We start from the raw sequence: 15316 nt of genomic DNA on the forward strand, positions 1-15316 counted from the left end.
AGTTGAACTACATTTGCTCGCAGATCCTTTGACAGTTATTTTGCTTTCACCATGCTTCAGTAATCACCAAAGTCAATGCAACCCTGAATGAAATGCACAAGGGTTTCTCAAGAGCTAATTCCTAATTATAATCAAACAAGGCACAGGTATGGATACCTACCCTTCATTGCCAACTCAACCAGTGTGTGTCAACTTGAGTGCATATTATCAGCCTAAACATTCAAGGGTATGTAAAAGTTTGAATAGGACCATTTTATTATTTCCTTTATTGCTATGGGTTAATGATTGTGCTACTCTGAGATGCATAAAATAATTTAATTTGAAACATTAAATATAACAGTTGTGTTTTGTCTGATCACTCATGTTTTCTTAAAATGTTGCACATCTTACAAATTCTCCTAGGACAAGCAGGATGGTAGTCCTCACAGATGGGCGACATCATGAGATGGAGCCCGGCACGAAAAACCTTTGACATAGTTTTTAGAAGTTTTGACTGGCATACTGAGCATGCCCAGCATGCCACTATCCACACGAGGTCCCCCTTCAGTCTCTCTTTTTTTCCGCGGTGCTAGTTGCCTCACGGTTTATGGAGCTCTCTAGTTTGTGTTCTCTTTTCAAGCTTTTAAAGCATTTTTTTCTCCTGTTTCATGTCTGGTCCCCCTTCCTCCGGATGGTGCCCCCTCGGCAGAAGAGATTAATTTTACCATTTCAACCTTTTCGCGGTCGATTCCCGACGGTTCGCTTCTCTGTGACTGCCGACCATCGACCGCTCACCGGCTCATGAACAAGTTCAGACCTGTATTGAAGTAATTTAATATCTGTGAAAAACTTACATAAGAACATAAGAAAATGCCATACTGGGTCAGACCAAGGGTCCATCAAGCCCAGCATCCTGTTTCCAACAGTGGCCAATCCAGGCCACAAGAACCTGGCAAGTACCCAAAAACTAAGTCTATTCCATGTAACCATTGCTAATGGCAGTGGCTATTCTCTAAGTGAACTTAATAGCAGGTAATGGACTTCTCCTCCAAGAACTTATCCAATCCTTTTTTAAACACAGCTATACTAACTGCACGAACCACATTCTCTGGCAACAAATTCCAGAGTTTAATTGTGCGTTGAGTAAAAAAGAACTTTCTCCGATTAGTTTTAAATGTGCCCCATGCTAACTTCATGGAGTGCCCCCTAGTCTTTCTACTATCCGAAAGAGTAAATAATCGATTTACATCTACCCGTTCTAGACCTCTCATGATTTTAAACACCTGGCAGAGATATATGATTGAAAATATGTAATTGGAGGGGAATGTTTACATTGTATTAATATCAATTGCATAGTATGTACATGATGTTAAGGAGAGGTTTTAGGGTGTATTTATTACATGTTGCTTAGATGAATGAATGAGAGGGTGAATGGTAATTTAGGGTGTGTATGTTTTTTAATAAACATTGTAATAAAGTATTTAAATACATTTAATGTGGAAATACGGATATATTGTGTATAATTCTATAATATAGGATACCTGTAGTGAACCCAGTGCAGGGAGATATATGTTTTGGCGTCCAATTTTCGCCAGTGCCCGCAGACTATGCCAACCACGGACCCGCATGAGATTTGCATCCTCAGAGGATGTCAGCTCTGTGATCAGATGACCCCCAAGGGCCGTCATGCTTGTCTCGAAAAAATGGAGAACCGCTTTGGCCCCAAAAGTCCACTCCATCTACACTGGCTTCGGAATCCCTGACACCTGGAGGTAGGGGAGAACCGCTGGATATGCTGTCGCTCTCTACAACCCCCAGCAGCTATTTCCAAATATCTGGGAGTCTGTGATAGGCCCTCGCAACTGTCTGTGCTGTCTCGGTCATCGGGTTCCTCCGCTTCCTCGGTGCCATGGAAACACCGGACCATGCACCGTGGGACCCCTGAAAGCATCGTCATCAGTGCACGACTCTGGTCCTTGTGTGGTAACAGCACCGTGCCACCACCGAAGAGGCCCCATGGTGAGGAGGCCCCATCCTCTGGCAGACCCAGGAGTCCTAGGCCTTCCCAACTGACATCGGTGCCGGGCATTGAGCCTCCTTGGGGTGCCGAGGAGACTGGTGACGCCTCGTCCCCCTCCATCAGTCCTGTTTTCACCGGACTTCCAGAAGAAGTTGGATTGCAGGATGCAGTGTGTGGTGCTCCGAGCCTTAAGGGGCATTGAACCGCCCCCGGTCCTAGCCCCCATACAGGTGCTGGAGTCCGCACCATCTCTGTCGTCGCCCCAGCTCAAGCATCTGGATGGCCTAATTGGCGCCTTTCAGACGCAGCCAGTGCCCGGGGACCATCAGTTCCCTAATGGCCACTGATACCCTCCTCGGGAGCGATTCCTATCATCGGGTCCTCCGAGGAGGAAAACATGCACCGACCGGTGCTTTAGTCCCAAGGCCACGGTTTCCCAAGCCTGTGCCCAGGCTGTCGGGCCTCCCACTGCCATCGGCGCCTTCCCTGCCGACAATGCCAACTGTTTCCTCTGTGCCCTCAGTAGCCAGACCGAAAGGTTTGGACAGGCCTCACCCACACAGGCCCCTTAGGGACCCAAGTGAGGAGAAGGGCCCGTATGATCCATAGGGAGATAACTGTTCCGAGTCTTCTTCTGAAGACTCTGGTGACCTCCTCTCGGAACCTTCGCCACCAGAGGAAAGGTGTCAGACTCTCCTGGAAGACCTCTCCTTTGAGGGGTTTTTCAAGGCCATGGCCAAAGCTATTTCCTTTCAACTCCTGAGGAGGATGCATGACATAAGATGCTGGAGGTTCTCCAGTTTGTCAATACACCTAAGGAGATAGTGGCAGTTTCTATCCACGACATCTTTAAGGATCTTCTCCTTAGAATATGGGAACACCCGATATCTATTTCTCCTGTAAACAGGAAGGCAGACTCCACTTACGAGGTGCAACAGGCCTTAGGTTTTGAGAAACGCCATCTCCCCCACCAATCTGTGGTGGTGTAGTCCACTCTCAAAAGGCCAAGTGTTCCCACACCCATTCCTCTGCTGGATGCCTTAGGTTGGAAGGTCTTTCAGGGTGCTATGCTCATTTCCCGTATCACCTCCTACCAGTTATACATGACCCAGTAGAACTGGAACCTGGAGAAACAGGTCCAAGGGTTTGCAGAGTGACTGCCACAGCAGTAATAGGAGTCATTCTCTGCTGTTGTACAACAGGGCCTGGAAGCAGGAAAACACGAGGTGAAATCCACCTATGATGTTTTTGAATCAGCAGCCCGCGTGGCCACTATGGGCATCTGCGCCCGTAGGATGGCCTGACTCCATGCTTCTGACTTTCATCCAGAAGTCCAAGAGAAATTGGCTGACCTCCCTTGTACAGGAGAAAATCTCTTTGGGGATAAGGTCAGGGACGCGATAGCTCAGCCGAAGGATCACAACAAAACCCTTCAACAGCTAGTGCTTCTGACTCGCCTTCCTCTGCTAGGAAATCTTCCTGACCAAGTTCCAGGAAGTCCTTTTATCGACAGTGGAAGTATTATCCTGCAGCCACCTGGACTCACACGTCCCATGCTGGTTCCAGAGGTCGCTGCCATCAACAGTGAACTCCCAGAGCCCAGCAGGCTCCGGCTGTGGGGTTTCTCACTGAAGGCGAGGGAGTATGAGTCAGTGTGTCGTACCCCTGGCACACGATCCCCCAGTGGGGGGCAGGCTTCTTGGCTTCGCCCACCGCTGGCCGCTTATCACATCGGTCCGGTGGGGCCTCGCCATTGTTCGCCAGGGGTATCGTCTGAACTTCAGAGACGTCCCAACAGACTTTCCCCCATGTTCATCGTGGGGTTTGTCCATCTCGCAGGATATTCTTCTAACAGAACTCGCCGCTAGAAAAGCAGCAGGAGCGGTAGGACCCATTCCCCGTTGTCAGAAAGAGCAAGGGTTTTATTCAAGGTATTTCCTGATACCAAAGAGACCTGGGGGCCTTTGCCCCATTCTCAATCTCAGGGCATTGAGCAAATTCCTCCACAGGGAAAACTTCAAGATGGTCTCTCTGGGCACTCTGATACCGCGCCTCAGAAGAGGAGACTGGCTCTGTTCCCTCTATCTCAAAGACACCTATGCTCATATTGCCATCCTCCCGAGGCACAGGAAGTACCTCCGCTTTGTGGTGGGGCAAATTCACTACCAGTACAGAGTATGTCCGTTTTGCTTGGCGTCAGCTCCTCCAGTCTTCACCAATGCCTGGCAGTGGTTGCAGTGCACCTCAGACATCGGGGGGGGGGGGGGTACATGTGTTCCTTTACCTAGATGTCTCATTGGTCAAAAGCAACTCCCGCGAAGGAGCATTGAGCGCTTTGACTCTTGCCATGCAGGTGCTGCACTTTCTGGGATTTGTCCTCAGTTACCTGAAGTCCAACCTCTGCCCGTCTCCCCAGCTGGATTTCATAGGAGCCAAGCTGGACATGACTCACGTGAGGGCATTTTTGCCCCACAATCAGGCTCTCGCCCTGTACTAGCTGGCGGCCTTAGTGGGTGGCAGTCAGCAGGTAACTGCTCGTCTACTTCTTCAATTGCTGGGCCACGTGGCAGCTTCTGTCCATGTCACCCACTTGACCCACCTCTCCATGCGCAGGACACAGTGGACTCTGCATTTGTAGTGGCAGCAAGCATCCCATGACCTTGGTACTCGTGTCTCCATCACGCAGCCCCTGAGGATTTCCTTGTCCCGGTGGGAGAATCTCTCCAATCTGGAATAGAGGGTTCCCTTCCAACCTGCACTACCTCAAGTAGTCCTTATCACAGAAGCCTCCCCCCATGGCTGGGGGGTGCATGTGGATTGCCTCCACACACAGGGGAACTGGACAGCTCAGGAAGCTCAGTACCAGATATACTTCTGGAGCTTTGGGTGAATTGCTACGCTCTTTGGGCGTTTCATGATCGGCTGTTCCACATAGCAGTCCTGATTCGTACAGTCAGTCACGTAGCAATGTGATATATCAACAAGCAGGGAGGCACAGGATCGTACCTCCTCTGTCAGGAGGCGGTGCAGATCTGGGTTTGGGCTCTTTCACAGGGTATGTCCCTGCGAGCGATGTACCTGGCTGGGGCGTTCAACATACTGGCAGACCACTTGAGCCGCTCTTTCCAGCCACATGAGTGGTCCTTAACTCCGGATATGGATCTCTTCGTCTCCCCCTACAATTGAAAAGTGAGCAACTTCTGCACCCTCTTCAGGATGGATGGGCACCCAGTCCTGACACCTTTGCCCTCCATTGGGGGTACAGGTCTCCTCTATGTGTATCCTCCTATTCCGCTTCTCATGAGGACTCTTCTGAAGCTCCAACGGGAACATGATTCTACTAGTGCCATACTGGCCTTGGCAAGTCTGGTTCCCGCTCCTCCAACATCTGTCGATAAGGACTACCATCAGCCTGGGGACTGTGCCCAACCTGATAACTCAGGACCGGGGCACGCTGCGCCATCCAAACCTCCAGATGTTGGCCTTGACGGCTTGGATGTTGCGCACCTAGTCCTTCAGCCCCTGAACCTGTCTGATAACATATCCCAGGTGCTGGTGGCCTCCAGGAAGTCTTATAAGTTGAAGTTGAAGTGGAAGAGGTTCTCAGCCTAGTGTGAGGAACAGGACAGAATCGTTCACTTGCCCAGTGCTGATATTTCTGGACTACCTGTGGCACCTTTCCGAGACTGGACTCAAAACCACCTCAGTTAGGGTACATTTGAGTGTGGTTAGTGCTTACCATAGTGGGGTTTCTGGTGCATCCATCTCAGTTCAGCCCATAGTAGGTCACTTTATGCAGGGCCTGATTCAGCTAAAGCCCCCTCTGTGCCCCCCTGTTGTATCCTGGGATCTCAACATTGTGTTGGCACGGCTCATGCATCCTCCTTTTGAGCCTATGTGCTCCTGTGAGCTGAAATTTCTCACCTGCAAAGTATTTTTCCGGTTGGCAGTTACTTCGGCTTGTAGGGTAAGTGAGCTTCAGGCCTTGGTTACGTACCTGCACTACACGAAATTCTTTCATGATCGTGTGGTCCTTCGTACGCATCCCAAGTTCCTGCCGAACTTCAATCAGAACATTGTGTTGCCCACCTTTTTTCTGAGGCCACATTCCCACGAAGGGGAAATGGGCTCTACATACATTGGATTGCAAAAGAGCTCTGGCCTTCTACTTAGAATTCTCATCAGGCCATAGGCAGTCCATCCAACTGTTCATATTTTTTGACAAGAACAGAATGGGGGTTACGGTGTGCAAACAGACCTTATCCAACTGGCTAGCAGACTGCATCTCATTCTGCTATGCACAGGTAGGTCTTCATCTAGACAGTAGAGTTAAGGCTCACTCTGTGAGGGCTATGGTGGCGTCTGTGACCGTTACAGTGGTCCCCATCAAAATCTGCAGGGCTACGATGTGGAGCTCCCTACACGTTCACCGCCCATTACTGCTTGGACAAGGATGATTGACAAGATGGTAGTTCGGCCAGTCTGTCCTGCACAATCTCTTCCAGACTTAAACACAACTTTTCCTACCGGAAGCCCCCCTGGAAGTTGAAACCAAGCTGCTTCCCTACCACCCAACTGTACCTCAATTGTTATTGTGCCCATTGGCACCTTGTTCTGTACCTGTTGGTTTTAGTTGTTGCATGGTATTTACTCATCTGTGCATGGTATTTACTCATCTGTGAGGACTACCATCCTGCTTGTCCTAGGAGAATGCACAGTTGCTTATCTGTAACAGATGTTCTCCTAGGATGTTAGTCCTCAGGAAACCCGCCCTCTACCCCACAAAGTTAGTTTCTCCTTCGTTTCTGTTGTTTTATTTTTTTGCTCGTATTTTTCTGTTACGAGATTGAAGGGGGCCTCACATGGACGTGCGGATAGTGTCATGCTGGGCATGCTCAGTGTGCCAGTCAGCCAATCAAAGCTTCTAGAAACTTTGACAAAAGTTTTCTGTGTTTGGCTCCATCTGATGATGTCACCCATCTGTGAGGACTACCATTCTGCTTGTCCTAGGAGAACACCTGTTACAGGTAAGCAACTTCACTTTCTGCTAGGGGTACGTAAACTTATGAGCACAACTGTAAATAATTACTTCAATTAACAAGATTAACGCTGATGTATTAATTGTAGAATAAAATTTGCCCATGAGGCATTGTTGAGTCTCTTTGTGATCACTGTGAATAATGCACTGTTTGTCACTCACAAATTGGTCATACAAACACTTGTCTCAAGTAACTAGGAAGAATGAACACTGCATATGCTTAAACAACTTTTACAGGCTTAATTCACTCAAATTATTTTAGACCACTGGAAGGTGAGCAATGGAAGAAAAACATGAAGCCCTAATGTTGTAAAAGCAGATATTTAGAATATATATGTGACCAGATGATCGAGGGACTGAGATTTTGCGTTATCTGCCGAAATGCCTACTTTTGAATATTCCAGGCACTTATCTGGCTAAAATGTACATGTCTCATGTAGAGGCCTTTCAGGGTTGTCACCGGGCAAAGCTTAGATAACCAAATAGCTCAAATATTAGAAGTTAGCCAAATAAGTTATCTGGTTGTGGCTATATGTGGCTCTTAATGGGCCAGTTCATGAAAGAAATTCTGAAGTAGGTGGAGAGGGTGACTGAGCAGCTTTCTTGAAAGCAGAAAGATGCCCTCCAGTCACTAATGAAAGAATGGTTGGAGTATGGAAAACATGCAGTCCACTCAACCTTCAATATTTTCGAAACTACATCAAGATTTTCTGCCGTAGGGATAGGGGCACACAAACTCGCCTGGCTGCGAGCCTCTAATCTCTATTCGGAAGTGTAGGAAAGATTTGTTGACATGCTGTGTGCAGAGGAGAATCTCTTCAGAGATAGGGTCAAGGATGTGGTTGCACAGATCAGGGATCATTGTACATTGCTCCAGCAGCTCTCCATGGGCACTTTGGACCTGATCTCCTCCTCCTCCAGGATGTATCTGAGGCCAGTTCAGAGAAGCCCTTTTTCCACCCGAGGCACTTTCCTCTGCTCCCCCTTTGTCCCATCCATAGCAGATTCCTTATGCTTGTCTGAGGCAGCAAAACGTACCTAAGCTCCAAATGGCAACCCAATCCACACCTGGGATGGAGTTTTGACTGCATCGCAGAGAACAATGCCAGAATCCCAGTACCCATGCAAGCAAACCTTCCAATCAAGGGGGGGGACTGTAGTTTTACATTAACTAGTGGCTGAGAGTAGCCTCACACATATGTGGGTCCTCAGCATCATCAAACGAGGGTAAGAACATAAGAAATTGCCATGCTGGGTCAGACCAAGGGTCCATCAAGCCCAGCATCCTGTTTCCAACAGAGGCCAAAACCAGGCCACAAGAACCTGGCAATTACCCAAACACTAAGAAGATCCCATGCTACTGATGCAATTAATGGCAGTGGCTATTCCCTAAGTAAAATTGAATAATAGCCATTAATGGACTTTTCCTCCAAGAACTTATCCAAATCTTTTTTGAACCCAGCTACACTAACTGCACTAACCACATCCCTTGGCAACAAATTCCAGAGCTTTATTGTGCGTTGAGTGAAAAAGAATTTTCTCCAATTAGTGTTAAATGTGCGACTTGCTAACTTCATGGAATGCCCCCTAGTCCTTCTATTATTCGAAAGTGTAAATAACAGAGTCACATCTACTCGTTCAAGACCTCTCATGATCTTAAACCTCTGACTTCTCCAAATCAGATTTCAATTGAGATCAGTGGTTGCATCAGGAACCTCGTCTAACTGCATTCTCCTCCCTACTAAAGACCATAGTGGTCAAGCCTGTTCCACCAGGGCAGAGGGCAGGGATTTTATGCCAAGAATTTTCTGATTCTGAAGAAAACAGGGAGACTCCATCCCATTCTAGACCTAAGGGCCTTGAACAAATTCATCAAAAAGGAAAAGTTCCAGATGGTTTCCCTGTGAACCTTACTTTCCTTTATTCAAAGAGGGGACTGGCTATGCTCTCGATCTCAAGGATGCTTATACTCTATATCTCCAATTTGTTGTGAGAAACCATCACCTCCAGTATCGTTTTCTGCCGTTTGGGCTAGTGTCTGCTCCATGTGTCTTTACAAAATGCCAGATCACGTATTTACACAAACTGTAGGTTCATGTATATTCTTAGCTGGACGATTAGCTAGTCAAGAGCCCATCTCAGGCAGAAGCCTAGGAATCTATGTGCATAACTTTCCTGGTGCTGGAGACGCCAGGTTTCATTGTTAACGTCCCCAAGTCTCATCTTGGCCCAACACCTCAATTGGAGTTTATTGGAGCTATGCTAGTATGCTAGACATGACCCAGGCAGAGACCTTTCTTGTACAACAATGGGCTGCCACATTGATGGCCATGGCAGAGGAGATTCAAAAGAGTCAGCAGACATCAGAATGGAACATGTTGAGGCTATTGGACCTCATGGCATCAATAGTGAATATAACTTCCACATCTTTACATTAGAAGAGCCCAATGGACCTTAAGGTCTTAGTGGCTTTAAGTCATAATCTGCGGGACAGCATCCAGATCACTCAACCACTCAGGGACTCCCTGTCATGGTAGCGGGACAATTCCAATCTGGTCAGAGGAATCCCCTTCCAAATTTCTCCGATTCAAATTGTCCTTAGAAGGATGCATCCATTCTAGGTTGGGGAGCTCATGTGATGGGCTCTGCACCCAGGGCTTATGGCTTTGCCAGTAAAAGTTGCATCAAAACGATTTACTGGAGCTTTGGATGATTCAATATGCTCTAAAGTCTTTCAGAGATAGCTATCCAACAAAGTTTTCTTTGTCTAGATGGGAAACCAGATGACAATGTATTACATCAACAAGCAGGGAAGTATGGATTTGTACCTTCTTTATAAGGAGGTTGTCCAGTTGGAGGGCCATCTCTTGGGATGGTTCTCAGAGCCACTTATCTGGCCAGAGTGGAGAATGTGCTAGCAGACATTCCTGTACATACCCAGATCAGTCCAGACCAGTGGGTTATGCACTCCCACCAACAGATGGAGGCAGAGACCAAAACTTTGAGGCACTGCTATATCCAAGTGTGCCACCTGCAGCTCCTCAGTATTTCTGTCTCCAGTAGATGATGGTGCATACCTGCAACTGTGAGCTGAGTTTGGATTTCTTGTTCTTCGGGCTGCCAGGTTCAGTTTTTTGGCCCATCCCTCGAGTTAGAGCCGGGCGAATGGGGGGTTGGATATCCCCAGCAGTGCTAGCCCATGTGTTCCGGGACTCCTGATAGCCAGGAAACAGGCTCCCTCTCCGTGACTGCGGGTTCAGGGAAGGATCCCCGTTCGGGAAAGTTAATTTTTTCTGCTTTCTTTAAGTTTAGTTTGAAAAAAAAAAATGCCTTTTTTTTTTCTGTCCCGCTGCTCCCCGGGTGAATCAGTCTGCTCAGCGGGGCTGGGCCAGACAGGGCCCCGATTTCGATTTCCTAAAAAGGGGAGAGCTTGGAGCCTTCCCCGGGTGGTGTAGGGCCTCCTATGCAGTGTCTCCGCGGTGGTCCCAGGTCTATTTTTTGTGCGGCAGCCATTTTTTTTCTTTTTCAGCTTCCACGAAGTTCCCTGAAGGTGCTGGGACTGATTTTTGCCAGGTATTATTTTGGGCAATATCAGTTCTCTAAGGCAGCACTTGATTCCTCCCGGGGAGAGTGCCCTTGGGTCATTTTTGGAGCGCTGCAATGGCAGAGAAGCCACTGGTGGAACCCTGCAAGGCTTGTGGGGTGTATGGTATGCCTATTTGAACACCCTCTCACTTTGCACTACTTGTGCTGTGAGAGGGGAGGGGTCCTCAGTTAAGGGGTCTAAGCCTCGGAAGGCCGCACGCGAATCGGGCACCGGCACTGGGTTCAAAGGTAGGGCTTCACCGTCCGCTGCTCCCCCTGTGGGAAAAAGATTCCCAGGATGACCCGCCTCCGCTGTCTCCCGCGGTGTAGGAATCGAGGCCGGAGGACTTAAGGGCCGCGGAGTTGGATTCCAGCGGTGATGACGCTGGCCTGGGCGGTTTTTAATGGGAATTTGTGCTCCTAATGCATAAGGCATTCCTGGCACGGAAGTTTGCGAAGTGCAGATCCCTGGAGGGGAATGTGGGGGCCCCGAAGCATCCTAATCTCTGAGCAGGCAATCGTACTTCCAGCGCTGCCTTGGCGCGGGAAGATTTGGATGGCTTGGACGACCCGTTGGAGGAAGAGGTTCCTCCTCCCCGGGGTGACACCGCTGATGATCAGGGGAAGATCCCCCTGGACTTGGATGCGGACGATGGTGACCAGTGTCAGGTGGATCTTGGCTCGGAAGGCGACGATCCCCGCGTGGTCCAGTTGTTCAAGAAGGAGGAGCTGTGTCCCCTTGTTCCCCAGGTGCTTGAGGAACTAGGGGTGAAACTCTCTCTGGAAGAATCAGACAGTGATGGCGTGAACCCGGTCCTGGATGGCCTCCGGGGGCCGCCTAGCGCTTTCCCCATCCCGAAGAAAATTCAGAAGCTCATCAGTCGTGAGTGGGATTCCCCAGACGCAGGTCTTAAGGTCGGCCGGGCAATGCAAAAGTTATATCCGCTACTTGAGCACTTGGAACACCTTAAGGGTCCCTAAGGTGGATGCGGTGGTATCAGCAGTCAATAGGAAAACTACAATCCCAGTGGCGGGGGCTGCAGCACTTCGAGATGTGCAAGACCGCAAGCTGGAATTGCAGCTGAAACGCTTGTTCGAAGTCTCCTCATTGGGTCTTCGGGCGGCAGTGTGAGCGAGCATGATGCAACAGGCGTGTTTATGTTGGATTCAGAAACCACAAGAAGTGACATCCTCGGGTTTCCTGGCCACATCGGCGGTCGATTATGTGGCGGATGCCTTATATGACCTGGTATGTGCGTCTGCCTGGACAATGATATCATCGGTAGCGGCTCGACGGCTTCTGTGGCTCTGCAATTGGGCGGCAGATGCTTCCTCTAAGTCGCAATTGTGTAATCTTCCCTTTCGAGGGAAATTACTATTTGGAGAGGGTTTGGACCAGCTGATGAAATCTCTGCAAGAATCCAAGGGCAGTAAGTTGCTGGAAGATAGGAAGTCCTTTAAGAAGTCCTTTGTTCCATGGACCCGGTTTTGGGACTCCCGAAGAACCAGGTCAGGGAGGGTTGCTCCCTTCTCTGGTGCCAGGCAGTTCACTTCTCACTCACAGTCCTTTTGTGGCGCTGGCCAGCCTGCAAGAGGAGACTTCAGGCAGGGGGCTGGAGCCGGTAAACCTGCCCAGTGAAGCCAGGCTTGCCCACCCCTCGTGCGGGACGATCATGGGCAGGTTGTCCCATTTTTATGAGGAGTGGGCCAAGATCGCTGGGTGCTGGTCATGGTAAAGGACTGTTACGCCTTAGAATTTTCTCGGCCTCTCAGGGAGGGTTTCCTGGAATCGCGCTGTTTCCCACAACAAGTGGGCGCGGTGGAAGGCACCCTGCAAAGATTGTTGGACCCGCAGGCTATCGTCCCGTACAGCTGGAAGAGCAGGGGCGGGCCAGGTATTCCATTTATTTCGTGGTTCCCAAGAAAGAGGGGACTTTCCACCCCATTCTGGACCTGCAGAAGGTGAATCGCAGACTAAAGGTCCCCTGCTTTCGGATGGAGACTCTCCGATCTGTTATCATGGCGGTCCGGAAGGGGGAATTCCTCGCCTCTCTGGATCTCATCTAGGCTTACCTGCACATCCCGATTTGCAGCAATCACTGGAAGGTCTTGCGCTTCAAGATTCTGGGTCATCATTTCCAGTTCCGAGTGCTTCCATTTGGCCTGGCGATGGTCCTGCGCACCTTTACGAAGGTGATGGTCATGGTGGCAGTGGCCCTACGGCAGGAAGGGGTGATGGTTCACCCGTATCCCGATGATTGGCTGATTCGAGCCAAGTCTGAAGAGGATTGCATGCAAGCAGTATGCCGGGTGACCCATAGCCTTCAGTCCCTCGGTTGGGTGATCAACGAGGTGAAGAGTCATCTGATCTCTTCCCAGTCCCTGGAATATTTGGGAGCCCACTTCGACACCTTGCATGGCAGGGTGTTCCTGACAACGGACAGGATGTGCAAATTGCAGCAGCAGGTGCGTCTTCTACTGCATCTCCCGATCCCCAGAGTGTGGGACTATCTGCAAGTCCTAGGGTCCATGGCATCGACATTTGAGTTGGTCCCTTGGGCCTTCGCTCACCTGAGACCGTTGCAGAGGGAACTTCTGTCGCGGTGGAATCCGGTGTCCATCAAAGAGTAGTGAACCAGATCTTCTACTGTTGGTAAATACCTGTGGTGGATCTGTTCACGTCCTCTTAGAACAGGAAGGTCCTACTCTTCTGCTTTCGACAGAGGGTGCATGGCAAGCTAGCTTCAGATGACTTTGCCGTGCATTGGGACAGGAGCCTACCATATGCGTACCTTTCTATATCCCTACTAGCAAAAACGTTGAAGCTCAAAGAGGAGAGGCAAACCATAGATTCTCTTAACCCTCCATTGGCCAAGACAGTTCTGGTTCTCATTCCTATGGGGGATGTCCATCAGGGAACTGATCAATCTAGGGTTTTCTCCAGATTTCATTACTTCAGGATCAAGGCAGGTTGCACTATCCCAACCTCAAGTCCCGATCACTCACCGCTTGCATGTTGAGAGGTTGATTCTGCAACCTCCTTGATTTGCTTGATAATGTATCTTGAGTTCTTTTAGCTTCAAGAAAGGTTTCCACTAGAAAATCTTAGAAATTTAAGTGGAGGAAATTGGCCGTATGATGTGAGCAAAAGGTCCTAGATCTTTTCTCCTGCTCCACACAAAATCTGCTTGATTACCTTCTACATTTTTCTGAGTTGGGTCTTGAGACCAACTTTGTTAGAGTCCAATTTAGTGCAGTTGATCCTACTATCATATAGAAAGTTAACCCATCTCCGTACAGCCATTAGTTCTACGGTTTATGCAGAGTCTTCTTTATTTGAAGCCTCCCATCAGACCATCTACTGTGTCTTGGTTCCTCAGCATGGTTTTGTTCCAGCTGATGAAAGCTCCCTTTGAGTCACTGCACTCATGTGATCAGAAGTATCTGACTTGCAAAGTTTTCTTGGTGGTGGTCACTTTGGCATGCAAGGTCAGTGAGCTTCAGGCTGTAGTGACTTAGCTACCTTATACTAAGTTTTTTTCATGATAGGGTGGTTTTGTGCATCCATGCTAAGTTTCTTCCTAAGGTGATGTTGGAATTCCATATTAACCAGTCAATTGTCCTTACAAAATTATTTCCCAGGCCACATGTTTACCAAGGTGAACAAGCACTGCACCATTTGGAGGGAAAGAGAGCCTTGGCCTTCCACCTGACGTGGATGAAGTCCTTAAAGTCTACCCAACATTTTGTTCTTTTGACACAAATAACCTGGGAATCGCCATTGCCAAACTATTTCTGATTGGATAGCAGATTTCATCTCCTTCTGTTGTGCCCAAGGAGCCCAGAATCTGGTGGTTCATGTCAAGGCTTACTCTGTTTGAGCCATGATCGCATCAGTGGCTCACCTGCAATTAGTTCATGTGGAGGAGATCTGCAAGGCTGTGACATGGAGTTCTTGTCATTTATTCACACCTCACTACTGTTTTGGATAGGGATGGCTGACGTAACAGTAGGTTTGGCTAATCTGTCCTTCAGAATTTGTTTGAGATGTAAAACCCAACACTTTCCTTTCCTAGGGCCATTCTTTCTGTTTCAGACTGCCTCCTCATAAGTTAGTGAAATAATAGAAAAAAGGCTTGTTGCCAAGAAAAAATATTGTTGTTTTGCACTTTGTCACCTGTTACTGTACTTCCCCTTTTTTCGTTGGAGGTAGCCTGCAGCTAGGGATGTTTCCCATGTGTGTGACTGCCATCCTCCTCCTTTTCAGTGTAAGCAGTTGCTAACCTGTAACAGGTGTCTCCGAGCACAACAGGATGTCAGTCCTCAAGAAAATCACCCCACCTCCCCATAGAGTTGTTTTTTCCAAAAATGTTTCGTCATTGCTAAATTATGAGACTAAAGGGACCCTGCGAGGATGTGCGATTATAATGGCATGCATGAGCATGCCCAGTGAGGTATAATGAAAGTTCTAGAAACTTTGAGGTAATTTTTCCATGCCAGGCTCCATTGGATGATGTTACCCATTTGTGAAGACTGACATCCTGCTATCTTCAGAGAACACCTGTTACAGGTAAGCAGCTCAGCTTTTTCTTTAATTCACAAACTTCAGCCACATTTTTAACATTCATATTTATACTTGCACTGTGTATTCTTTCTATATTCATGCAATTCCATTTTCAGAAATACTTGTCAGC

At 48.6% G+C, this 15316-nt stretch overlaps 1 protein-coding gene across 1 annotated transcript in view; it reads left to right on the top strand.

Moving 5' to 3' along the window:
• Nucleotides 1-15316, top strand: part of FMR1 (fragile X mental retardation 1) — a 172367-nt gene that overhangs the window by 93132 nt on the left and 63919 nt on the right. The window lies entirely within an intron of this gene.

This window comes from Rhinatrema bivittatum, chromosome 6 (genome assembly GCF_901001135.1).
Source record: "Rhinatrema bivittatum chromosome 6, aRhiBiv1.1, whole genome shotgun sequence".
In the NCBI taxonomy this organism is placed as follows: domain Eukaryota; kingdom Metazoa; phylum Chordata; class Amphibia; order Gymnophiona; family Rhinatrematidae; genus Rhinatrema; species Rhinatrema bivittatum.